At 33.0% G+C, this 27,154-nt stretch overlaps 1 pseudogene; it reads left to right on the top strand.

The window, feature by feature from the left end:
- Positions 1 to 11,349: 11,349 nt before the first annotated feature.
- Positions 11,350 to 27,154, top strand: part of LOC149530719 (ent-kaurenoic acid oxidase 1-like) — a 45,903-nt pseudogene continuing 30,098 nt past the window's right edge.

Below are 27,154 nucleotides of genomic sequence, written 5' to 3'. Positions count from 1 at the left end.
AATTTGATCAAATTTAGTAAGTCAAATGTAGTTAGGGGATTGCCATAACTAGTAAAGATAGAAAATATAATGTGCAAATAATTTCAATTAGATAAATTAACAAGTTTTGATTTCAATAGTAAGGCATTTTTATCTAAGAATACATTTGATTCAGTATATAATGGTCTTTGTAATCCCATGAGAACAAGAATTTATCATGATGATTAATACTTATTGATAATTATTGATGATTAATCAAGGATTATGTGGAAAAATTTCTTGAAGGATAAGTTTGAAGCTTTCTACAAGTTCATTTTTTTCATAACACTTCTTGAGAATGAAATAGGTAAAATTTTAAAGTGGTTGAGGTCATATAAAGAAGAAGAGTTTACTTAATGGGAGTTTATTGAATACTATGAGGAGAATGTAATAAAAATATAGATGTCAATTGTAGTGCCTGCCCCTGGTTCACATTTTGTTATCATTGTTGAACTCTTTTAGAGCTAGTTTTATGTTGTTGGTTAGCAGCATTCTTTTGAGATTATCAGATATTGTGCTATGGATTCAGTTTATTATGTGATCAGATTACTTAGATTTTGCGTGATGATTATTTTCAGTGTTTGTAGTTACTAATGATGATTAGTAAGATGATTTATTATCATATGTGTTTTCTTATGGATACTTACCCCATACTTGCATGTGTATGGTGTGTGTGTTTGCTTTGCGTGTTTGCTTTTGTATGGTGTGTCTGATGTGGTTAAGGAAGGGAGTCGTAGTCACCTGCTAGTCAGAATCTAAACGATGCACCACTTTCTGCCATTGCCTATTTAGTTTAGTATATATTGTGCTTGTACATGGATGATTTTTATGCAGGTTGCAGGTACCGGGTATCAACTTCTCTGAATTGCCAGGATGAGCGTACCCTATCACATTATCTCAATGATAAGAGAGGGGAGATAAATTCTCAAGTCCAAATCCCAACCCTTTAAGCCATTTGTCCTAATTGAAAAATTAGGACAAGTATCCAAGTTGAGTACCCTCCGAATGCGTCAGATGATGTAATTCGTGATTTAAAACCTTGATTTGATTTTCTATGCATTTTGGCTATGATGGGTTTTCATATTTTTACCTTATGAGTCTTTGATGTATTTTCTATTAATTAAGCCCAATTAAAAGATTTAAGTAATGGTTTAATTAAATGAAAAATTAATATGATATTTTAATATTTATTTTATTTAATTAATAAGGAAATTAATTAAATAAAATAATTAAATTTGAAAATAAAAGTTATAAGTTTAAATTTGGAATGTAACAATATTTATTTTAATAATAATATATTTGGAGCTCATTTTTAAATAAATGACTAAATAATAATATTATTAAAGCTAATAAATATTTTAGCAATAAAGTTTTGGAAAATGAAATTTAAAAGTGGAAAATATATTTAAAATTATTAAAAGATTCTAAATCTCATGTGATTAAAATATAAATATATTAAGATTGAAAAGTGGAATTATTAAAGTTAGTGCATGCGATTTAATAAATAAATAAATTAAATTGGAAAGAGTAAAGTAAATATTATATTAATTAATGTGCATTATTTTTAATATTTAGGAGTTTGCAAATTCTTGGGAGTTGTCATGTAGACAACACAGAAGTTTGCACTCTAAGAATGCACTAGTTGTCTACACTTAGAAGTTAGCATTTTATTTGAGCACATGGTGTCTACAACTTTAAGACTTATCTTGAAGGTTGGAGAAGACCCATGCTTGGTTGTCATGCTTATCTTCTAGTTGCTTCTAGAGACAATCTAGATGCATCTTAGAGGCCTTTAAATAGATGCTCTCTTAGTGTGTTTGGACAAGCATAATGAAAGCTACAAGCTTAATGGAAGCTACAAGCTTAATGTAAATTACAAGCTTCAAGCTAAAATGGAAGCTTCAAAGCTTACATGCATTGGAGAAGATTCATATGCTCATATAATTTCTACTTGCTTCTATGCTCCTTCTAGCACTTCTAGTCACTTGGAAGATTCGGTTGGCTTAGATCTTGGAGGAATTGTGAATGATGGTGAAGGAAGGGATTTTCTATGGACTTTTGAGGCATGACAGATTAGCATCAGTGTCCAGGTGCACTCGTGATATTCACATATTCTCTTTGCACTATTTCTCTTCCTGTCTTAATTGTGTCTGCTATATGTGTCTGAATACTCTTTGTGATTGAATCTGAAATTTGAATCTAGATATTTTATTTGGTTGAGAAGAAAATATTAGAAAACCCTAGAATCCAATTAAAGAGAAATTAGATTTAAACGGGTTTGGGTTCGAATTAGAATCAAATTGAGAATGATGATTTCAAATTTATAGTTAGATCTATTAGATGGATTATGATCATATTTAGAGAACAATTATTTTAAAAGAGAGATTCTTATTTAAAAGAATTAGAAAACCCTCTTTATTTAAAAGTTATAAATATGTTCTCTATAGAAATACATATATGTTCAAATCTGCATATATATATATATATATATATATATATATATATATATCTTAAAATAATAGTGTTGAATTACAATCGGTATATGTATACACACACACACACACACACACACACACACACATATATATATATACACATATACGTATATATATACATATATATATATATATATATATTTATGTATAAAATTGTGTAAACGTTAAATCCGAATATATATTGAATTCGAATCGCATGGAAACATTTTAATGAAAAACGTTATATGTGAATTGCTTTTGAACGATATTTAAAAACGTTTATAAAAATTATATGGGAGGGCGGAGTTTTACCCCACCCCACCCCTTGTTCCTTTTATTTATGCCAACTATGGACTGCTGATGCAGTCGTACCTGCGACTTCAGTTGCAGGGCTGACTGCAGCAGCAACCGTCAGCGCACGGCCACAGTCACATCGCGATGACAGTTGCACAACATTGCGATTCAACCGTCGTCGAATGTGTAACTTGAAACATTCGACTTTATAATCATACGCATGATGTTAGATATTAATTATCTAATGTGCGATTATTAATATATTAAAGTTGTATATGAGTTTATATATATAATATTAATGAATTTGTTTAATATTCAAGATTTATAAGTAATATATAGTTTTAAATTGATTCATTTACTTAATTGGAATTTAATCCAATTAAGGTTAAAGGGGAATGTTATAAATGAAAAAGTTAAGTTATTAAACAGGTTATTGAAATCTCAATAAAGCAATATAATTAGAATTTAATAATTATTTCATTAGTCCAAAGATTAATCAGAATGTTCTAAATGAATTAATGGAGGATTTTAATAGAAACGATTGTAGATAGGACTGATGGAAAGAGATATATTTATATTAAATAATTTAGAGATGGTAATTTTATAGTACGAGATGATTTTAAATTAAGTGACTCAAATTTTATTGATAATGGACAATGGGTCATTGTTACATTTTGACCTTGTTATAACATAGCTACGATTTGAATTATTATATTGATTATAAATTATTGATATACCTTAAAGGATAGTTAAATATTAACTAATGGAATTTATGGAAATATAGTTTGATGAGTTTATTATTTATTAATGTTTGTTGGGTCTAGCAAACTATTAATAAATAATGGTTTAAATAGTTATCAACAAATTTGATTAGAGATAATCTAGTGGAGATTATTTATTAATTGAAGTTTGTAAAAGATAATAATTTTTGGATTTGGATTATAATTGATTTTAATCAATTAATGTTCATTGAGTTGACAATATGATTATATGCGATAGAGTTTTAACTTGAAATGATTATCATGATGAATGTGATCTATTAATAAGATTCTCAATATAGCTTGTTATTAAATATTAACCAGTTATTATTATTGAACTATTAAAATGATTATTTGTGCATTGGATTGTAGTTGACTTTAAACGTACAAATTATAATTAGTTATTAGTCAACTAATATTTATTGGGTTGATGGTTTGGTTGTGAAGTTATTAATTAAATCAAGGACATGTGGTCATAGGTTAAAGAGAAGATTGATAAGAAACTTAACAAATGGCATAATAGGGCATTATCTCTGGCAGGCAGGATTCAAGTTTGCCAGAAGATGTTGTCCTCCTACACCATTTACTATTCCTCTGCATGGTTTTTTAACAATTATCAGATTGCTGAAATTCAGAAGTCCATCAGACAATTTCTTTGGTCTGATGGAAAGGGTAATAATAAAATTCATTCTGTTAGGTGGGCTTGGTGCCACACTGACAAGGCCCTTGGGGGAGTTGGGCTGAAGGACTTAAGAATTCAAGGTTTTGCTCTATCTGCCAAATAGATTTTTCAATCCATGGAGGGTGACTGTCCTTGGAAAGTGTTAGTTAAAAATAACATTGAAAGGGGTGTGCCTAAGAAAGCCAAATCTTGGACTAATCTCCCCTTTTGCGACCTCATTATTGGTAACTTTCCTGTCATGGTCCAAGGTTCCATAGTTTTTAGATCTATTTGAAAGGCTTGGGACCATGTTAAGAAATTCATCACTAACAAGGATTTTCATTGTAATGATCAACTCCATGGTGAAAGATCAATTTGGTGGAATCTTCACCTAAATGGTAAACCTTTGGCCCTTACCCCAAGGGTGTTCTGCCAGATTGTGGGCTAAGAAAGGTATTAAACAATTTATAGATCTCTTTGAGTAGAACCAAATCACTCCTTGGGATGAGCTTAAAAATAAATATGATATCCCTGATTCCTATAAAAGAACTTATAACATGATTGTGCAAGTTGTTAATGGTCTTCCGACTATATGCCATGTTGATTCTCAAAGGCACCTAAAGTGTAAATGGCCTAGTGGAGTTGTCACGAATCTGCTTAAGGCCAAGAATATATACAGAATCCTTGATTGTAATACTAATATTATTGATCATGTCAATGTTGTTTGGTACTCTTCTTATGATGCTAATGTTTGGAAAAAATACTTTGATATCTTGTGGAAGAATTCTGTTGAGCCTAAAATTAGATGCTTCAGATGGTTAGTCATGTTGGACAAGCTACCTATTAAGAGAGATTTATCTAATTCTATTTTTTGTAATTTATGCAGAGTTCCTGAAACTGGTAGACATATTCTTTTAGATTGTACTTTTGCTAAAGAAATATGGAGAATGTTTGGCATTGTTTATCCTATTGATGTTAATATTCTTGATATTATCACTGGTTATATTAATGGTCTTCCTAAAGATACCAATTTATTTTGGAATATATTGTCATCTAACATTCTCTAGCATATCTAAAAATGTAGGAATGAGGAAAGATACCAAGGTAAGCCAAGGGACCATACTGAATTTTTTTGAAAGCTCACTTATTTTAAAATTTCTTTGCAGGTGCAAGCTACTATGTTGATCGAGCGAGACAAGATGAGACGGTTCCTTCATGATGGGCATGCTGCTTTTAAGCATGGATACTAGTGGCGTAGAACCTTGGATGATGTGGAAGCTTTTGAGCAAGCTTGCATTGGGCTAAATAGATAAATTCGTAAGAAAGTGAATGCTAGAAAGGATGATTTATTCAGGCTGATGTAGATTCAAGAACGTAAAAGCATCGTTTGGATGGAGGGTCCCTTAGGTTGGACTGCCTGAGTGGTCAATTACTATGATGTTCTTAGTTAGCTAGTCTTTCTCCTCTTTTTGTTATATTATACAGCTGAATCTGTTCTTCTTTAGTGAGGCTTGGCCTCCTTGTTGATTTTTGTGGTGGTACTTTGGTTGCTCTTTTTGTTCTGAAACTCTTATATCTAATAAAAAAAATCAATTAACTAGAGTTAATTAGATTTAATTAATAATTAAGTTATGTAATGGAGATTTAATTGATATAATTCTTTTAATGAGATTGTAGATTATCTATATCGAAGTTGATAAGTCTTATTCTAATAACTTGAATAATGACTTAGATATTTTAATGGTTATTAGTGACAATTTAATAATGATTATAATTAAGAGGCTTAAGTGTTAGAGATACTTAATTGAGTTTTAACCATTAAAATGTTAATGGATCATGGAATTGTGCACCTATGTTAATTGGTAGATTAAATTGATCATTTTAATAATGTTATAATCTTCTTATTCGAAGATTGATAATTGGTTCTCTTATAAACGAATAATGATCCTTTGATTATGATGAAAAGTTGAAGTAACATTAAAGAAGAGTTAATCAATTAGAATATGGATCATGGTTAAATATAGAGGAAAATTTAATTAAAAGTCAATGATGATCAGTTTAGTGAATATTTATCCTTAAGTTATTCTTAGAATGTAATTCTTAATAATAGAAGGATAATGCTATCAGGGAATAGATGGGTTGACTTGTAGGTCAAATGATGAAACTTAAGACACTTGAAAGTATACTTGCAAACAGAAAACTAAAAACCCCTACACATTATTTTACTATGTGAATTTTAGTAAACCAAAACATGTGTTTGCATTGTGTATTCTATATGCTTCTTGTTTTGGGTTTTGGATTGACTAGTGTTGACCAGTCCTAGGTTGTTACCAGAGGCTCGGGGGTTATGAGATGTGATGGCATGTTGATCTTATTTGGTCTCGATCTTTATAAACCCAACCATGGTAATGTGATCGTATGCTCTATGAAATATTTGTATTTGTTCATCAGTCTTCATGTGTGAAGCTGAGATGTATGTGTATGAGACACTTGAGCTAATCATTTTTGAGTCATCGATCAGTTATCTTTGGATTATTTTCTAGTCACCATGATGAGACTGAAATATGAATTTATTTCTTGATGATGTCATGTTGTGACATGTTTGACTCAACCATTTTGGAGTCTTCAATCAGTATGATTTTGAGATATATTTTGGTCATTGAGAACCAATGGATACTTATAATTATCAGTGATGCCTTCAGTTGCCAATAGAGAACTGTTGTGGTCATGATTTTCTATGGATGCTTTTCTTGATGCTCATGGAGATTTGATAATTCTTATCTTGGAGATTTGATGATTCTTCTTATGGATATTTGATGCTTTTATCATGGATATTTGATGATTCTTTTTATATTATCTTTTGGATTTTCTTTGCAGTCGCTTGTACAGGACTGTGATAATTTTATGATTCCATGAGCTTAGGGTAGGTAATCTACTTGTAGTGTCGGGAAGTGGCTTGCAATGGGGGCCGAGGCCCTAAATGGTTGCTAGGGTAACTCATTGTAAGTTTGGTTAATAAGTGATAACATTTACACACTAAATGGGGATTAAATGAACCTAAAAAGATAATTGTTTTGGTTCTCGCCCATGCCTTGAGTGCTTGTACAGGCTAGGATGGGAGTAGTGAGAACGCATGGTTGCGACCTTGCATTCTGTAGTATGCCTTGTCAGTATAAGAGGATACTAGTGGCCGCATAAGATCAGTATGGACCTGTATAGTTTAGCTAACTGCCAGGGTAACTTGTACATGATAATTGCGATGACACTTTCCCGCTTGCATAGTAGGTTTCCTACATGTCATTGTGTGCCTCTGGGAATTAGATGTCGGTTTTGTGTGATGGAACCTTTGAGTTAGCATACTTTTAAGATTTCTAGACTATTAGAGATTTGTGCTTTGTGAATTGATATCTTGTTTGGGACTTAAGATTATCTCCTCAGCACGGTGGGAGTGGACCACTTAGGTTCCACGCGGTCGGGTGGTAGTGTTTTTTCACTCTTATCATTTGAGATCCGTCCATAGACACCGTGGCTGGAGCATTCTTGGTTGGTATTTATCTTCATTATGTTCTTGGATCATTATGATAGATGATATACTCTATGATGGATGTATTTACTGGTATGTTTCTTACATTGATGATTTGCATATGTTAGATGATGGTATCTTATGCTTTACTTTGTATGTTAGTAGGATGTTTTTAGGAGTGACATTCCTATTATGATTAATACCGATGATCTCTTCGGTGCTTTGGAATGTTACGCACGGAGGGATGGCTAGGATCCACGATGGTCTAATGATGCTATTAACGGTTGGGAGGAACCGTCCACTTAGTTAGTTATGTTTGTGATGTATGGCTATCTCTTATGATGGATGTTTATATCTTTTGTGATGATGTATCATGTATGATATGTGGTTTCATTTACTTTAGTTGCATCATGGATTAATATTGGATGTTGATGTACTTTATTTACTAGGATATTTATTCTTTTAAACTTTTCATACCCTGTGATATGTATGGTGGATGATTGAGCAATCTGAAAATATAATTTATGAACATTGGATGTATCATTGTTATTTCATAAGGATGTGATGTTAGATGAATAGTTAATTTAGATATGATTCAATGTTAAGGGATCCTTAAAGAATGAAATCTGTTACGTATGTTATGTTTACTTTCATTTGAATTGTTGCTATTACTTCTGCGAATATTATGAATGGTTTATATTTCATGTTTTAAAAAAAAAATTGTTAGGTAAACTTAGTGTAACTCTTTGGATCCCTTGGCGGGGCATTACATTTGGTATTAGAGCCCGAGTTTCAACATTGGGAGCTCTAAGTATATTGGAATGTCACTAGTTGTTAACTAGTTGAATGAAACAAAAACTTTGAACTATCATATATATCTCTTTCAAACTGAAAACTTGAAACTAGGTGAACTAAAACAGAACTTAAAACTGTTGCTTGCATATTTTCCATACTTTAACACTTAGTTTTCAAAACTAAAAATTCTACCAAAAATCTAAACGAAGGCAAAACTGAAAATTGAAAACTCGTTCTAGTTGCAAAACATGTATCTTTCATCTATGATTTAAGGTAGTATGCCCTTGATTATCTTTTCAAGCATTAAGTTGCTCTTGTTTAGAATGTATTAGGGGATCTATTTTAGTAGTTGTTAAAAGAGTGAATGTTGGATCAATGTGATTTTCGGTTTATCATTAAACCAGAATCATATTGCTCTATGTGTGTTGTAGTGTTCTTAGTGGAATCATATTTTCTTATAGGAGGGAAAGGGTTCAATGAGACCCGCATAGTGAGTATCTTAGTTTTTTCATTCTTTTAGGCTTCCAGGAGTAAGCCTAATCCTAGGGGGGGTGGATGTAGTGCCTGCCCCTGGTTCGCATTTTGTTATCATTGCTAAACTCTTCTAGAGCTAGTTTTATGTTGTTGGTTACCAACATTCTTTTGAGATTATTAGATATTGTGCTATGGATTTAGTTTATTATGTGATGAAATTACTTAAATTTTGCATGATGATTATTTTCAGTGTTTACAGTTATTAATGATGATTAGTAAGATGATTTATTATCATATGTGTTTTCTTATAGATACTTACACCATACTTGCATGTGTATGGTGTGCGTATTTGCTTTGCGTGTTTTCTTTTGTATGGCGTGTCTGATGTGGTTAAGGAAGGGAGTCGTAGTCCCCTGCTAGTCAAAATTTACACGATGCACCACTTCCTGCCATTGCATGTTTAGTTTAGTATATATTGTGTTTGTACATGCATGATTTTTATGCAGGTTACAGGTACCGGGTATCGACTTCCCTGAATTGCCAAGATGAGCGTACCCTATCACATTATCTCAATGATAAGAGAGGGGAGATAAATGCTCAAGTCCAAATCCCAACCCTTTAAGCCATTTGTCCTAATTGAAAAATTAAGACAAGTATCTGAGTTGAGTACCTTCCGAATGCGTCAGATGATGTAATTCGTGATTTAAACCCTTGGTTTGATTTTGTATGTATTTTGGCTATGATGGGTTTTCATATTTTTACCTTATGAGTCTTTGATGTATTTTCTATTAATTAAGCCTAATTAAAAGATTTAATTAAATGGAAAATTAATATGGTATTTTAATATTTATTTTATTTAATTAATTGAAAAATTAATTAAATAAAATAATTAAATTTGAAAATAAAAGTTATAAGTTTAAATTTAGAATGTAACAATATTTATTTTAATAATAAAATATTTGGAGCTCATTTTTAAATAAATGACTAAATAATATTATTATTAAAGCTAATAAATATTTTAGCAATAAAGTTTTGGAAAATAAAATTTAAAAGTGGAAAATATATTTCAAAATATTAAAAGATTCTAAATCTCATGTGATTAAAATATAAATATATTAAGATTGAAAAGTGGAATTATTAAAGTTAGTGCATGAGATTTAATAAATTAATTAATTAAATTGGAAAGAGTAAAGTAAATATTATATTAATTAATGTGCATTATTTTTAATATATAGGAGTTTGCAAATTCTCGGGAGTTGTCATGTAGACAACACAGAAGTTTGCACTTTAAGAATGCACTAGTTGTCTACACTTAAAAGTTAGCATTTTATTTGATAACATGGTGTCTACAATCTTAAGACTTATCTAGAAGGTTGGAGAAGACTCATGCTTGGTTGTCATGCTTATCTTCTAGTTGCTTATAGAGACACTCTAGATGCATCTTAGAGGCCTTTAAATAGATGCTCTCCTAGTGTGTTTGGACAAGCTTAATGGAAGCTACAAGCTTAATGGAAACTACAAGCTTCAAGCTAAAATGGAAGCTTCAAAGCTTACATGCATTGGAGAAGATTCATATGCTCATATAATTTCTACTTGCTTCTATGCTCCTTCTAGCACTTCTAGTCACTTGGAAGATTCGGTTGGCTTAGATTTTGGAATAATTGTGATGATGGTGAAGGAAGAGATTTTCTATGGACTTTTGAGGCATGACGGATTAGCCTCAGTGTACAGGTGCACTCATGATATACACATATTCTCTTTGCACTATTTCTCTTCCTATCTTAATCGTGTCTGCTATATGTGTCGGAATACTCTTTGTGATTGAATCTGAAATTAGAATCTAGATATTTTATTTGGTTGAGAAGAAAACATTAGAAAATTCTAGAATCCAATTAAAGAGAAATTAGATCTAAACGAATTTGGGTTCGAATTAGAATCAAATTGAGAATGATGATTTCAAATTTATAGTTAGATCTATTGGACGGATTATGATCATATTTAGAGAACAATTATTTTAAAAGAGAGATTCTTATTTAAAAGAATTAGAAAACTCTCTTTATGTAAAAGTTATAAATATGTTCTCTATAGAAATACATATATGTTCAAATCTGCATATATATATATATATATATATATATATATATATATATCTTAAAATAATAATGTTGAATTACAATCTGTATATGTATACACACACATATATATATATAAATATATACATATACGTATATATATATATATATATATATATATACACACATATATATATTTATGTATAAAATTGTGTAAACGTTAAATTCGGATATATATTGAATTCAAATCGCATGAAAACATTTTAATGAAAAACGTTATATGGGAATTGCTTTTGAACGATATTTAAAAAAGTTTATAAAAATTATATGGGAAGGTGAGGTTAAACCCCACTCCACCCCTTGTTCCTTTTATTTATGTCAGCTACGGACTGTTGACGCAGTCGTACCTACGACTACGGTCGCAGGGCCGACTGCAGTAGCAGCCGTCAACGCACGGCCACAGTCGCATCGTGATGACAGTCGCACGGCATTGCAATTCAACCGCCGTCAGATGTGTAACTTGAAACATTCGGCTTTATAATCATACGCATGATGTTAGATATTAATTATCTCATGTGCGATTATTTATATATTAAAGTTTGTTATGAGTTTATATATATATAATATTAATGAATTTGTTTAGTATTCAAGATTTATAAATAATATATAGTTTCAAATTGATTCATTTACTTAATTTGAATTTAATCCTATTAAGGTTAAAGGGGAATGTTATAAATGAAATATTTAAGTTATTAAACAGGTTATTGAAATCTCAATAAAGCAATATAATTAGAATTTAATAATTATTTGATTAGTTCAAAGACTAATCAGAATGTTCTAAATGAATTAATGGAGGATTTTAATAGAAACGATTGTAGATAGGACTGATGGAAAAAGATATATTTATATTAAATAATTTAGAGATGGTAATTTTATAGTACGAGATGATTTTAAATTAAGTGACTCAAATTTTATTGATAATGGACAATGGGTCATTGTTACATTTTGACCTTGTTATAACATAGCTACGATTTGAATTATTATATTGATTATAAATTATTGATATACCTTAAAGATAGTTAAATATTAACTAATGGAATTTATGGAAATATAGTTTGATGAGTTTATTATTTATTAATGTTTGTTGGGTCTAGCAAACTATTAATAAATAATAGTTTAAATAGTTATCAACAAATTTGATTAGAGATAATCTAGTGGAGATTATTTATTAATTGAAGTTTGTAAAAGATAATAATTTTTAGATTTGGATTATAATTGATTTTAATCAATTAATGTTCATTGAGTTGACAATATGATTATATGCGATAGAGTTTTAACTTGAAACGATTATCATGATGAATGTGATCTATTAATAAGATTCCCAATATAGCTTATTATTAAATATTAACCAGTTATTATTATTGAACTATTAAAATGATTATTTGTGCATTGGATTGTAGTTGACTTTAAACGTACAAATTATAGTTAGTTATTAGTCAACTAATATTCATTGGGTTGATGGTTTGGTTGTGAAGTTATTAATTAAATCAATTAACTAGAGTTAATTAGATTTAATTAATAATTAAATTATGTAATGGAGATTTAATTGATATAATTCTTTTAATGAGATTGTAGATTATCTATATCGAAGTTGATAAGTCTGATTCTAATAACTTGAATAATGACTTAGATATTTTAACAGTTATTAGTGACAATTTAATAATGATTATAATTAAGAGGCTTAAGTGTTAGAGATACTTAATTGAGTTTTAACCATTAAAATGTTAATGGATCATGGAATTGTGCACCTATGTTAATTGGTAGATTAAATTGATCATTTCAATAATGTTATAATCCTCTTATTTGAAGATTGATAATTAGTTCTCTTATAAACGAATAATGATCTTTTGATTATGATGAAAAGTTGAAGTAACATTAAAAAAGAGTTAATCAATTAGAATATGGATCATGGTTAAATATAGAGGACAGTTTAATTAAAAGTCAATGATGATCAGTTTAGTGAATATTTATCCTTAAGTTATTCTTAGAATGTAATTCTTAATAATAGAAGGATAATGCTATCAGGGAATAGATGGGTTGACTTTTAGGTCAAATGATGAAACTTAAGACACTTGAAAGTATACTTGCAAACAGAAAACTAGAAACCCCTACACATTATTTAACTATGTGAATTTTAGTAAACCAAAACATGTGTTTGCATCGTGTATTCTATATGCTTCTTGTTTTGGGTTTTGGGTTGACTAGTGTTGACCAGTCTTAGGCTATTACCAGAGGATCGGGGGTTATGAGATGTGATGGCATGTTGATCTTATTTCGTCTCGATCTTTATAAACCCAACCATGGTAATGTGATTGTATGCTCTATGAAATATTTGTATTTGTTCATCAGTCTTCATGTGTGAAGCTGAGATGTATGTGTATGAGACACTTGAGCTAATCATTTTTGAGTCATCGATCAGTTATCTTTGGATTATTTTCTAGTCACCATGATGGGACTGAAATGTGAATTTATTTATTGATGATGTCATGTTGTGACATGTTTGACTCAACCATTTTGGAGTCTTCGATCAGTATGATTTTGAGATATATTTTGGTTATTGAGAACCAGTGGATACTTATGATTATCAGTGATGCCTTCAGTTGCTAATAGAAAACTGTTTTGGTCATGATTTTTTATGGATGCTTTTCTTGATGCTCATGGAGATTTGATGATTCTTATCTTGGAGATTTGATGATTCTTCTTATGGATATTTGATGCTTTTATCATGGATATTTGATAATTTTTTTTATATAATTTTTTGGATTTTCTTTACAGTCGCTTGTATAGGATTGTGGTGATTTTATGGTTCCATGAGCTTAGGGTAGTTAATCTACTTGTAGTGTCGGAAAGTGGCTTGCAATGGGGGTCGGGGCCCTAAATGGCTACTAGGGTAACTCATTGTAAGTTTGGTTAATAAGTGATAACATTTACACACTAAATAGGGATTAAATGAACGTAAAAAGATAATTGTTTTGGTTCTTGCCCATGCCTTGAGTGCTTGTACAGGCTAGGATGGGAGTAGTGAGAATGCATGGTTGCAACCTTGCATTTCGTAGTATGCCTCGTCAGTATGAGAGGATACTAATGGCCACATGAGATCAGTATGCACTTGTGGAGTTTAGCTAACTGCTAGGGTAACTTGTACGTGATAATTGTGATGACATTTTCTCGCTTACATAGTAGGTTTCCTACATGTCATTGTGTGCCTCTGGAAATTAGATGTCGATTTTGTGTGATGGAACCTTTGAGTTAGCATACTTTTAAGATTCTTGGACTATTAGAGATTTGTGCTTTGTGAATTGATATCCTGTTTGGAACTTAAGATTATCTCCTCAGCACGGTGGGAGTGGACCACTTAGGTTCCACGCGATCGGGTGGTAGTGTTTTTTCACTCTTATCATTTGAGATTCGTCCATAGACACCGTGGCTGGAGCATTCTTGATTAGTATTTATCTTCATTATGTTCTTGGATTATTATGATAGATGATATACTTTATGATGGATGTATTTACTGGTATGTTTCTTACATTGATGATTTGCATATGTTAGATGATGCTATCTTATGCTTTACTTTGCATGTTAGTAGGATGTTTTTAGGAGTGACATTCCTACTATGATTAATATCGATGATCTCTTCAGTGCTTTAGAATGTTATGCATGGAGGGATGGCTAGGATCCACGATAGTCTAATGATGCTTTTAATAGTTGGGAGGAACCGTGCACTTAGTTAGTTATTTGTGATGTATGGCTATCTCTTATGATGGATATTTATATCTTTTGTGATGATGTATCATGTATGATATGTGGTTTCATTTACCTTAGTTTCATCATGGATTAATATTGGATGTTGATGTACTTTATTTACATGGATGTTTATTCTTTTAAGCTTTTCATACCCTGTGATATGTATGGTGGATGATTGAGCAATTTGAAAATGTAATTTACGAACATTAGATGTATCTTTGTTATATCATAAGGATGTGATGTTAGATGAATAGTTAATTTAGATGTGATTCAATGTTAAGGGATCCTTAAAAAATAAAATCTGTTATGTATGTTATGTTTACTTTCATTTGAATTGTTGTTATTGCTTCTGCGAATATTATGAATGGTTTATATTTCATGTTTTAAAAAAAAATTGTTAGATAAACTTAGTGTAATTCTTTGGATCTCTTGGCGGGGCATTAAATTTGGTATCAGAGCCCGAGTTTCAACATTGAGAGCTCTGGGTATATTGGAATGCCATTAGTTGTTAACTAGTTGAATAAAACAAAAACTTTGAACTATCATCTGTATCTCTTTCAAACTGAAAACTTGAAACTAAGTGAACTAAAACAGAACTTAAAACTATTACTTGTATATTTTCCATACTTCAACACTTAATTTTCAAAACTGAAAATTCTACCAAAAATCTAAACGAAGGCAAAACTGAAAATTGAAAACTCATTCTAGTTGCAAAACATGTATCTTTCATCTATGATTTAAGGTAATATGCCCTTGATTATCTTTTCAAGCATTAAGTTGCTTTTGTTTAGAATGTATTAGGGGATCTATTTTAGTAGTTGTTAAAAGAGTGAATGTTGGATCAATGTGATTTTTGGTTTATCATTAAACCAGAATCATATTGCTCTACGTGTGTTGTAGTGTTCTTAGTGGAATCATATTTTCCTATAGGAGGGAAAGCGTTCAGTGAAACCCACATAGTGAGTATCTTAGTTTTTTCATTTCTTGTAAGCTTCCAAGAGTAAGCCTAATTCTAGGGGGGGTGGATGTAGTGCCTGCCCCTGGTTTGCATTTTGTTATCATTGCTGAACTTTTTTAGAGCTAGTTTTATGTTGTTGGTTAGCAGCATTCTTTTGAGATTATCAGATATTGTGCTATGGATTCAGTTTATTATGTGATGAGATTACTTAGATTTTGCATGATGATTATTTTCAGTGTTTGCAGTTATTAATGATGATTAGTAAGATGATTTATTATCATATGTGTTTTTTTATGGATACTTACCCCATACTTGCATGTGTATGGTGTGCGTGTTTGCTTTGCGTGTTTGCTTTTGTATGGCGTGTTTGATGTGGTTAAGGAAGGGAGTCATAGTCACCTGCTAGTCAGGATCTACACGATGCACCACTTCCTACCATTGCCTGTTTAGTTTAGTATATGTTGTGCTTGTACATGCATAGTTTTTATGCAGGTTACAGGTACCGGGTATCGACTTCTCTGAATTGCCAGAATGAGCGTACCCTATCACATTATCTCAATGATAAGAGAGGGGAGATAAATTCTCAAGTCCAAATCCCAACCCTTTAAGCCATTTGTCCTAATTGAAAAATTAGGACAAGTATCCGAGTTGAGTACCTCTGAATGCATCAGATGACGTAATTCGTGATTTAAACCTTTGGTTTGATTTTGTATGTATTTTGACTATGATGGGTTTTCATATTTTTACCTTATGAGTCTTTGATGTATTTTCTATTAATTAAGCCTAATTAAAAGATTTAATTAATAGGTTAATTAAATAAAAATTAATATGGTATTTTAATATTTATTTTATTTAATTAATTGAAAAATTAATTAAATAAAATAATTAAATTTGAAAATAAAAGTTATAAGTTTAAATTTGGAATGTAACAATATTTATTTTAATAATAATATATTTGGAGCTCATTTTTAAATAAATGACTAAATAATATTATTATTAAAGCTAATAAATATTTTAGCAATAAAGTTTTAGAAAATAAAATTTAAAAGTGGAAAATATATTTAAAATTATTAAAAGATTCTAAATCTCATGTGATTAAAATGTAGTGCTTGCCCCTGGTTCGCATTTTGTTATCGTTGCTGAACTCTTTTAGAGTTAGTTTTATGTTGATGGTTAGCAGCATTGTTTTGAAACTATCAGATATTTTGTTATAGATTCAGTTTATTATGTAATGAGATCACTTAGACTTTATATTTCATGTATGCATGATGATCATTACATTGCTTTCAGTTATTAATGATGATTAGTTAGATGGTTTATTATTATCATATGTGTTTTCTTATGGATACTTACCCCATACTTGCATGTGTATGGTGTGCGTGTTTGCTTTGTGTGTTTGCTTTTGTATGACGTGTCTGATGTGGTTAAGAAAGGGAGTCATAGTCACCTGCTAGTCGGGATCTACACGATGCACCACTTCTTGTCATTGCTTGTTTAATTTAGTATATATTGTGTTTGTACATGCATAATTTTTATGCAGGTTGCAGGTACCGAGTATCGACTTCCTTGAATTGCCAGGATGAGCGTACCCTATCACATTATCTCAATGATAAGAGAGAGGAGATAAATTTTCAAATCCAAATCCCAACCCTTTAAGCCATTTTTCTTAATTGAAAATTAAGACAAGTATCTGAGTTGAGTACCCTCCGAATACGTTGGATAACGTAATTCATGATATAAATCCTTGGTTTGATTTTGTATGTATTTTGACTATGATGGGTTTTCATATTTTTATCTTGTGAGTCATTGGTGTACTTTCTATTAATTAAGCCTAATTAAAAGATTTAATTAATGGTTTAATTTAATAGAAAATTAATATGGTATTTTAATATTTACTTTATTTAATTAATTAAATAAAATAATTAAATTTAAAAATAAAAGTTAAAAGTTTAAATTTGGAATGTGACAATATTTATTTTAATAATAATATATTTGGAGTTCATTTTTAAATAAATGACTAAATAATATTATTATTAAAGCTAATAAATATTTTAGCAATTAAGTTTTGAAAAATGAAATTTAAAAAGTGAAAAATATATTTAAAATTATTAAAAGATTCTAGATTTCATGTGATTAAAATATAAATATATTAAGATTGAAAAGTGGAATTATAAAAGTTAGTGCATGAGATTTAATAAATAAATCAATTAAATTAGAAAGAGTAAAAATAAATATTATATAATTAATTAATGTGCATTATTTTAATATTTGCTCACATAGGAGTTGGCAAATTCTCGAGAGTTGTCATGTAGACAACACATAAGTTTGCACTCTAAGAATGCACTAATTGTCTACACTTAAGAGTTAGCATTTTATTTGAGCACATGGTGTCTACAACCTTAAGACTCATCTAGAGGGTTGGAGAAGACCCATGCTTGGTTGTCATGCTTATCTTCTAGTTGTTTCTAGAGACACTCTAGATGCATCTTAGAGGCCTTTAAATAGAGGCTCTCCTATTGTGTTTGGACAAGCTTAATGGAAGCTACAAGCTTCAAGCTAAAATGGAAGCTTCAAAGCTTACATTTATTGAGAAGCTTATATGCTTCTACATGCTCAAATATTTTTTATATGCTTCTATGCTTTTTCTAGCACTTCTAGTCACTTGAAAGATTTTGTTTGCTTGGATCTTGAAGGAATTGCGAATGATGGAGATGGAAGGGATTATTTATGGGCTTCTTAGGCATGGCAAATTTAGCATCAGTGTTTAGGTGCACTCGTGATATTCGCATACTCTCTTTGCACTATTTCTCTTCCTGTCTTCATCGTGTTTGTTATATGTGTCTGAATACTCTCTATGATTGAATCTGCAATTTTGAAATTGGAATCTAGATATGCTATTTGGTTGAGAAGAAAACAATAGAAAAACCCTAGATCCAATTGAGCAGAAATTAGATCTTAATCGAGTTTGGGTTCGAATTTATATTAAATTAGAAAGACAAGATTTGGAATTAAAATAAAAATTTTATGGTGAAAATTCGAATGATTAGATGTAATTTTTCTATCAATTATATTTTTAGATGTGTATGAACAAACCCTTTTATGGTTAAATTTAGAGAATAATTATTTTAAGAGAAAATTCTTAATTCATCACAAATTGTCCTGTCACTGCCCTTTGGATAGACCCGAACTCAGTCATTTATACTTTTTTATTGTGATTGAATTTATTCGATCGCTCCAGTCAGAAGTTGCGCAACTTGGCCCTCTCCAACATATTTCAATTTCAACCCGATCCAACGGTTCATTAAAGAGATATGGCCATCGAAATGAAACTATTTTATTCAAAGACAGATATTTCTCCATTTCTCATAACCAAGAGTTCTTTATGCTTAAACTTCATAAAATAATAAATCAAAGCATGGAATGAATTAAAAATATTATTGCAATCTTCCCTTATTAGAATCTTATTAATATGCATTAGTTTTATATGGTTTATTATCTAATCTAATTAAATCAAATTTAATTAAGATTAGTTAATAGTAGAAGAAGTGTAATTAATTATTAGTCAATTTAAGTAAATAGATTTTTTAATGAGAAAAAATTAAAAGAAAAAAGATATTAATAAGCGGAATTAAATAATTGAATTATTAATGAGATCATTATTTAATGGATAAGATTATTAATGAGTGATGGTATAAATAGTTTTAACGAGACTAATTGGTCGAGATAGAGGAAAGGAAATTCATTATATTATGATTAAATCGGAATCATCTTTTGAGAAAATATTAAATTATAATGATTCAAACATTTACTCTTAGTTGAATTTAGAAAGGTTGATTTCAAAACATTACGAGGATTATACTATTTAAACGGGATAACTATAGGATTAAAGGAAGTCTTCTTGCTTGATAATAATCATCGAGTTATCAATTAAGTTATGCAATGGATTGATTAATTGAAAATTGATAAGCATTATTTTGATAGTTTGAAATAATCAATTACTATGAGTAATTGCACCTATCATTTAAATATAAAATGAGTGGAATCAGGAATCTTTTCTATCTAAAAAATACTTTAAATTTTAGTTGACTTATAACTTACAAATTATAGTTAGTTATTAATCAACTGATATTCTTTGGGTCATTGATATGGTTATGTAATTATTAATTAAATCAATTAATGAGAGCTAATTAGATTTAATTAATAATTAAGTTATGTAATAGAGATTTATTTGATATAATTCTTTTAACGAGATTATAGATTATCTATATTGAAGTTGATAAGTCTTATGACTTTAGATATTATATGATTGTCAATGATGATAACGATTGAATTAAGAGGCTTAAATTTTAATAATATTTAATTAAATCTTAATTAAAAATTATTAGAATGATAATAGGGCATGGATGGTATACCTATGTTAATTGATTGATTTAATTAATCATTTTAATATAATTTTAATCTTTTCATTCGAAGACTAGTAATTGGCTCTCTTATAATTTAGACGAATAATGATCCTTGATTTATGTTAAAAGTCGAAGTAATATTAAAGAAGAGTTAATCAATTAGAATATGGATCATGGTTAAAAATAAAGAGAGCAATTTAATTAAAGATCAATGATGATCGGTTTAGTGAATATTTATCCTTAAGTTATTTTTAGAATGTAATTTTTAATAATGGAAGGATAATGCTATCGAGGAACAATTGGGTTGACTTGTAAGTCAAATGATGAAACTTAGACACTTGAAAGTATACTTGCAAACAGAAAACTAAAAACCCCTACACATTATTCAACTATGTGAATTTAGTAAACCAAAACATGTGTTTGCATCGTGTATTCTATATGCTTCTTATTTTGGATTTTTGGGTTGACTAGTGTTGACCAGTCCTAGGTTGTTACCAAAGGCTCGGGGGTTATGAGATTGTGATGGCATGTTGATCTTATTTGGTCTCGATCTTTATAAACCCAATCATGGTAATGTGATCGTATGCTCTATGAAATGTTTGTATTTGTTCATCAGTCTTCATGTGTGAAGCTGAGATGTATTTGTATAAGACACTTGAGCTAATCATTTTTGAGTCATCGATCAGTTATCCTTGAATTATTTTTTAATTGCCATGATAGGATTGAAATGTTGATTTATTTCTTGATGATGTCATGTTGTGACATGTTTGACTCAACCATTTTGGAGTCTTTGATCAGTATAATTTTGAGATATTCTTGGTTGCTTGTTGAGAACCAATGGATATTGTGATTTATCTTGAGATATATTTTGGTTATTGTGAACCAATTGATACTTATGATTATCAATGATGCCTTCAGTTGCCAATAGAGAACTGTTGTGGTCATGATTTTCTATGGTTGCTTTTTCAGATGCTCATGGAGATTTGATGATTCTTATCTTGGTGATTTGATGATTCTTATTGTAGTTATTTGATGTTTTTATCATGGATATTTGATGATTCTTTTTATGGATTATCTTTTAAATTTTTTTACAGTCGCTTGTACAGGACTGTGGTGATTTATGATTCCATGAGCTTAGGGTAGGTAATCTACTTGTTGTTAGGAACCTGTGTGTTCCTTCTGTTTATTTTGTTAGAGTAGTGTTGTTGGACGCATATGCTTTGTAAGTCGTCCCGTGAGTATATTTTATTATCCCACATGCATAGGTAGTATTACTTTTCTAGATCGTACCCAGTATATAAGAATAGGTTGAGGCCCTTGATGGGCACGGACGAATTTATTGTATTGAGCTTGCTCAAAGGAGGTTACCCCCTCGAAGTGGCCTGCGATCAGTAGATTCATTCTGAGTTCTGCTATCACTTTGTATTCTGTTATTTCGAGCATTCGCACGATATTGCTATAAAGAGGTTCTTCACATCTGGTATCAGAGCACTCTCTTGGGCTCGCTGGGTGGAAATTACATTAAATTTTTTTTTCTGTCGTGGCCTTCAGGAGCAAAAATCATGGAAGAGGAAATTGCATCCCTCAAAACCAAACTTCAAGATCTGGATGACAAAATTCTGGGTCTTAACTTTCAGCAGTCAGCCATGAGCCGAAACCATTCAGGAGATACTGGGTCCTCTTCTGGCAATTTCCGTGGACCAAAGCTTGATTTTCCACGCTTCGATGGTTCTGATCCGACTGGATGGATCTATAGGGTAGAGCAGTATTTCAGCTTGCATAATACTTTGGATAACCACAAAGTCTCCCTTGCATCTTTTCATTTGGAACATGAAGCTCTTCAATGGTTCCGTTGGTACATCAAGGCTAATGTAGGCCCAACATGGAGAGAATTGTGCACCCTCATTTTGGAGCGCTTTGGCCCTAGTTCCTTTGATGATTTCACAGGAGCACTCACTAAACTGCGTCAAACAGGCACTGTAAGAGAATACCAGACAGAGTTTGAAAAATTAGCTAATTACACAGAGGGCTTGTCTGATGAATTCTTTCGTAGTTGTTTTGTCAGTGGTCTGAAGGATGCACTTCGCTCAGAAGTCAAAATGTTTCGACCTACTACAATGATGGAAGCCCTTGGGTTGGCTAAGTTAGCGGAAGACAAGATTAGTGCTCTACAACGCTCCAGATCTAATTTTGTTCCATTCAGAAATACAGGTTCTCACAACCCTCCAGTCATACCAGCTCCCAGAACTACTCCGATCAAGCACTTGTCTGAAACAGAGATGCGAGTCAGGCGAGACAAAGGGCTTTGTTATAATTGTGATGAGAAATGGTCTCGGGGCCATAGATGTGTTCAGCAAAAGCTCTATCTCTTGGATGTGGATTCTCCACCGGAACTGGAAGAATATGTAGATGCTCAGGAAACAGTGGATGATGAGGTTGAGCCTCACCAGCCTGAACCTCCTTCACCAGAAGCTCCACCAGAGATATCTGTCCATGCTTTGGCAGGAGTCACTACTCCACAAACCATGCGGGTCCAGGGTTTCTTCAAGAAGATCCCTCTTACTATACTCATTGATTCTGGTAGCACTCATAACTTCATTGATCCACGAATAGCCAAACAGGCTGATTGCTTTATCCATCCCTGCTCTAGCTTTGAAGTCATGATTGCCAATGGGGGCACTTTACCTTGTAAAGGGAAATGTCGCAATGTGCATCTCTCTATTGGAGATTATAACATGCGCTCTGACATGTTTGCCTTACCCTTAGGTGGTTGTGATGTGGTTTTGGGTGCCCAATGGTTACGCACTCTTGGCCCCATTCTCTGGGATTTTGCTGAACTTTGGATGCAGTTTTCAGCCGAGGGGCACCAACACACTTTGAAAGGCTTACAACCAGGGTCTCTCAGCATCATCAGTTCACACCGTATGGAAAAACTTCTTAAGAAGAATTCACATGGTGTCATCGCTCAGCTCCATTCCATTCAGATGCAGCCATCAGCAGTCTCTAGCACTCCTGCCGATCTCCAACACATTTTGGACAAGTATTCTGGTATATTTGCTGAACCTGTGGGATTACCTCCTTCTCGTCCAGAGGACCACCGTATTCAGCTCCTTCCTGGCAGTGTTCCGCCCAACATCAGGCCCTACCGCTACCCATTTCATCAGAAGACCGAAATCGAGATACTTGTCCGTGACTTACTGAAGCAAGGTATTATTCGCCCTAGTACCAGTTCCTTTTCTTCTCCAGTTCTTCTTGTTCGCAAAAAAGATGGGTCATGGCGACTCTGCATTGATTTCTGAGCACTTAATCATCTCACTATAAAGGACAAGTTTCCCATTCCAGTTGTTGATGAACTTCTTGATGAACTTCATGGGGCTCATTTTTTCTCCAAGTTAGATCTTCGTTCTGGGTATCATCAAATTCGGGTTAATGAGGAGGATATACCTAAAACTGCCTTCCGCACACATGATGGTCACTATGAATTTTTAGTCATGCCCTTTGGCCTCACGAATGCTCCTTCAACATTTCAGGCAGTGATGAATAACATATTTCGACCATACCTCCGGAAATTCATTCTGGTCTTCTTTGATGATATCCTCATATATAGCAAAACTTGGGCTGAGCATCTCCATCATCTGGAGCTTGTCTTGCAACTTCTCTCTGATCATCAACTCTGTGCAAAACTATCTAAATGTGTGTTTGGCCAGGAGGAAGTGGAGTATCTCGGGCATATTGTTGCACACCATGGAGTGCGGGTGGATCCTACAAAAATAGATGCCATGAAAACTTGGCCGCATCCTAAAACTCTCAAGAGCCTTCAGGGTTTTTTGGGGTTGACTGGCTACTACCACAAGTTTGTCAAAGATTACGAGAAAATTGCAGCACCATTGACAGCTCTGTTAAAAAAGGATGCCTTCTCCTGGACCTATGTTGCTGAGACTGCATTTGAACAACTGAAACAGGCTATGTGCAGTACACCTGTTCTCGCGATGCCAGATTTTTCCAAACCCTTCACTATTGAGAGTGATGCTTGCGGCAATGGATTGGGTGCTGTTCTCCTGCAAGATGACCATCCTATTGCGTTCACTAGCAAAGCCCTCTCTAGTAAGAATCTAGCCCTCTCTACTTATGAAAAAGAAATGATGGCTATTTTGCATGCTGTACAGAAGTGGCGGCCATACCTCTTAGGGAGTCATTTTTGCATCAGAACCGATCACCAAAGTCTGAAATACTTCCTGGAACAACGGGTATCCTCTCCTACACAACAGAAATGGGTCAGCAAACTCATGGGGTATGATTATGAGATCACCTACAAGAAGGGTAAGGAGAATATTGTGGCAGATGCTCTTTCTCGCACATTTGATAATCAAGCTTCCCTTTCCGCTATTTCTATGCCCATTCCCAATTGGTTAGCGTCTGTTCAACAGGGCTATGACAGTGACTCTTCTTTATCTCAAATCATTCACCAGCTAGCCAATAATCCTTCTGCTATACCACATTACTCTTGGGATGGTGCTTCTCTTCGATACAAGGGTCGGCTAGTGCTTCCTCAGAACCCAGCTCTACATCAGGCTATTTTTTATGAACTCCATGCTTCTCCTTCAGCAGGGCACTCAGGCTTCCTCAAAACTTATGAGCGAGCAAGGAGAAACTTCTTTTGGAAAGGGATGAAACAGACGATTCAACAGATGGTGGCTGAATGTGATACTTGCCAACGCCACAAGGGTGAAACGACCCTCCTTCCTGGCTTGCTCGAACCATTGCCCATCCCTACACGGATTTGGACTGATATTTCTATGGATTTCATTGAAGGGCTTCCTAAATCCGGTGGCAAGACAGTGATCTTGGTTGTGGTTGATCGTCTCTCGAAATATAGTCATTTTTGTGCCCTCAGCCACCCCTATACTGCCTCCTCTATTGCACAAATCTTCATGGACCAGATATTTCGTCTTCATGGACTCCCTTCTTCCATTGTCTCTGATCGTGATGCAACTTTTACCAGTCATTTTTGGACTGAACTGTTTCAGAAAATTGGCACCAAACTGAAGATGAGTTCGGGCTATCACCCACAAACTGATGGTCAAACTGAAATTGTCAATAAATGCTTGGAAACTTATCTTCGTTGCTTCACTTCCGAACAGCAACATCAGTGGGCCAAGTGGCTCCCTTTAGCTGAATGGTGGTACAATACCTCTTACCACACTGCCTCTAAAATGACTCCATATGAAGCAGTCTATGGTCAGGCACCTCCAGTGCTCCTTCCCTACACTCCCAACAGCTCACCAGTCCAGGCAGTTGACATAGTTCTCCGCAGCAGGGATCAGATTCTTCGTACCTTACAGGATAATCTTCACATGGCCCGTAATCGGATGAAACAGCAAGCAGATCAACACCGTTCTGAGTGCTCATTTCAAGTTGGGGATATGGTTTTTCTTCGTCTACAGCCATACAAACAATCCTCCCTAAAGCTGAAAGGGCGTCATAAGCTGGCCCCAAAATTTTATGGGCCTTATAAGGTTCTGCAGAAGATTGGTTCAGTTGCTTATAAACTGGAACTTCCTCCTTCTTCCCGCATTCATCCAGTCTTTCATGTTTCTTGTCTAAAGAAAGTTCTGGGTACCACTGTCAGAGCACAAACTACTCTCCCTGAAATGGATACGGAAGGATCCATTATCCTGGAGCCAGTGGCAATCATTGACCAGCGCACTCGCCAGCTTCGCTCTCGCTCCATCTCTGAGGTCTTGATTCAGTGGCATGGCATGCAACCAGAGGATGCTACCTGGGAACCCCTTCTTCAGATTCAACAACAATTTCCACACCTTAAGCTTTGAGGACAAAGCTTTTTTCTAAGGGAGAGGGGATGTTAGGAACCTGTGTGTTCCTTCTATTTATTTTGTTAGAGTAGTGTTGTTGGACGCATATGCTTTGTAAGTCGTCCCGTGAGTATATTTTATTATCCCACATGCATAGGTAGTATTACTTTTCTAGATCGTACCCAGTATATAAGAATAGGTTGAGGCCCTTGATGGGCACGAACGAATTTATTGTATTGAGCTTGCTCAAAGGAGGTTACCCCCTCGAAGTGGCCTGCGATCAGTAGATTCATTCTGAGTTCTGCTATCACTTTGTATTCTGTTATTTCGAGCATTCGCACGATATTGCTATAAAGAGGTTCTTCACACTTGTAGTGTCGGGAAGTGGCTTGCAATGGGGGTCGAGGCCCTAAGTGGCTGCCAGGGTAACTCATTGTAAGTTTGGTTAATAAGTGATAACATTTACACATTAATTGGAGATTAAATAAACTTAAAAAGATAATTGTTTTGGTTCTCACCCATGCCTTGAGCGCTTGTACAAGCTAGGATGGGAGTAGTGAGAACGCATGGTTGCGACCGTGCATTCCATACTATGCCTCATCAGTATGAGAGGATACTAGTGGCCGCATGAGATCAGTAAGGACCTGTGGAGTTTAGCTAACTTCCAGAGTAACTTGTACATGATAATTGCGATGACACTTTCCTGCTTGCAGAGTAGGTTTCCTACATGTCATTGTGTGCCTCTGGGAATTAGATGTCAGTTTGTGTGATGGAACCTTTGAGTTAGTATACTTGTAGGATTCTTGGACTTAGAGAGTATTTTTATGCTTTGCGGTTATGATATCCTGTTTGGGACTTGAGATTATCTTCTCAGCACGGTGGGAGTGGACCACTTAGGTACCACGCGGTCGAGTGGTAGTGTATTTTCCACTCTTATCATTTGAGATCCGTTTGAGACACCGTGACTGATGCTTTCTTGGTTGGTATTTATCTTCATTATGATTTTAGAGCATTATGATAGATGATATACCTTATGATGGATGTATTTATTGGTATGTTTCTTATATTAATGATTTGCATATGTTAGATGATGGTATCCTATGCTTT

This window comes from Cupressus sempervirens, chromosome 11, assembly GCF_028749045.1.
Source record: "Cupressus sempervirens isolate cs-2001-9-10 chromosome 11, ASM2874904v1, whole genome shotgun sequence".
Lineage (NCBI taxonomy): Eukaryota > Viridiplantae > Streptophyta > Pinopsida > Cupressales > Cupressaceae > Cupressus > Cupressus sempervirens.
This window is presented reverse-complemented; position numbering and strand designations above follow the sequence as displayed.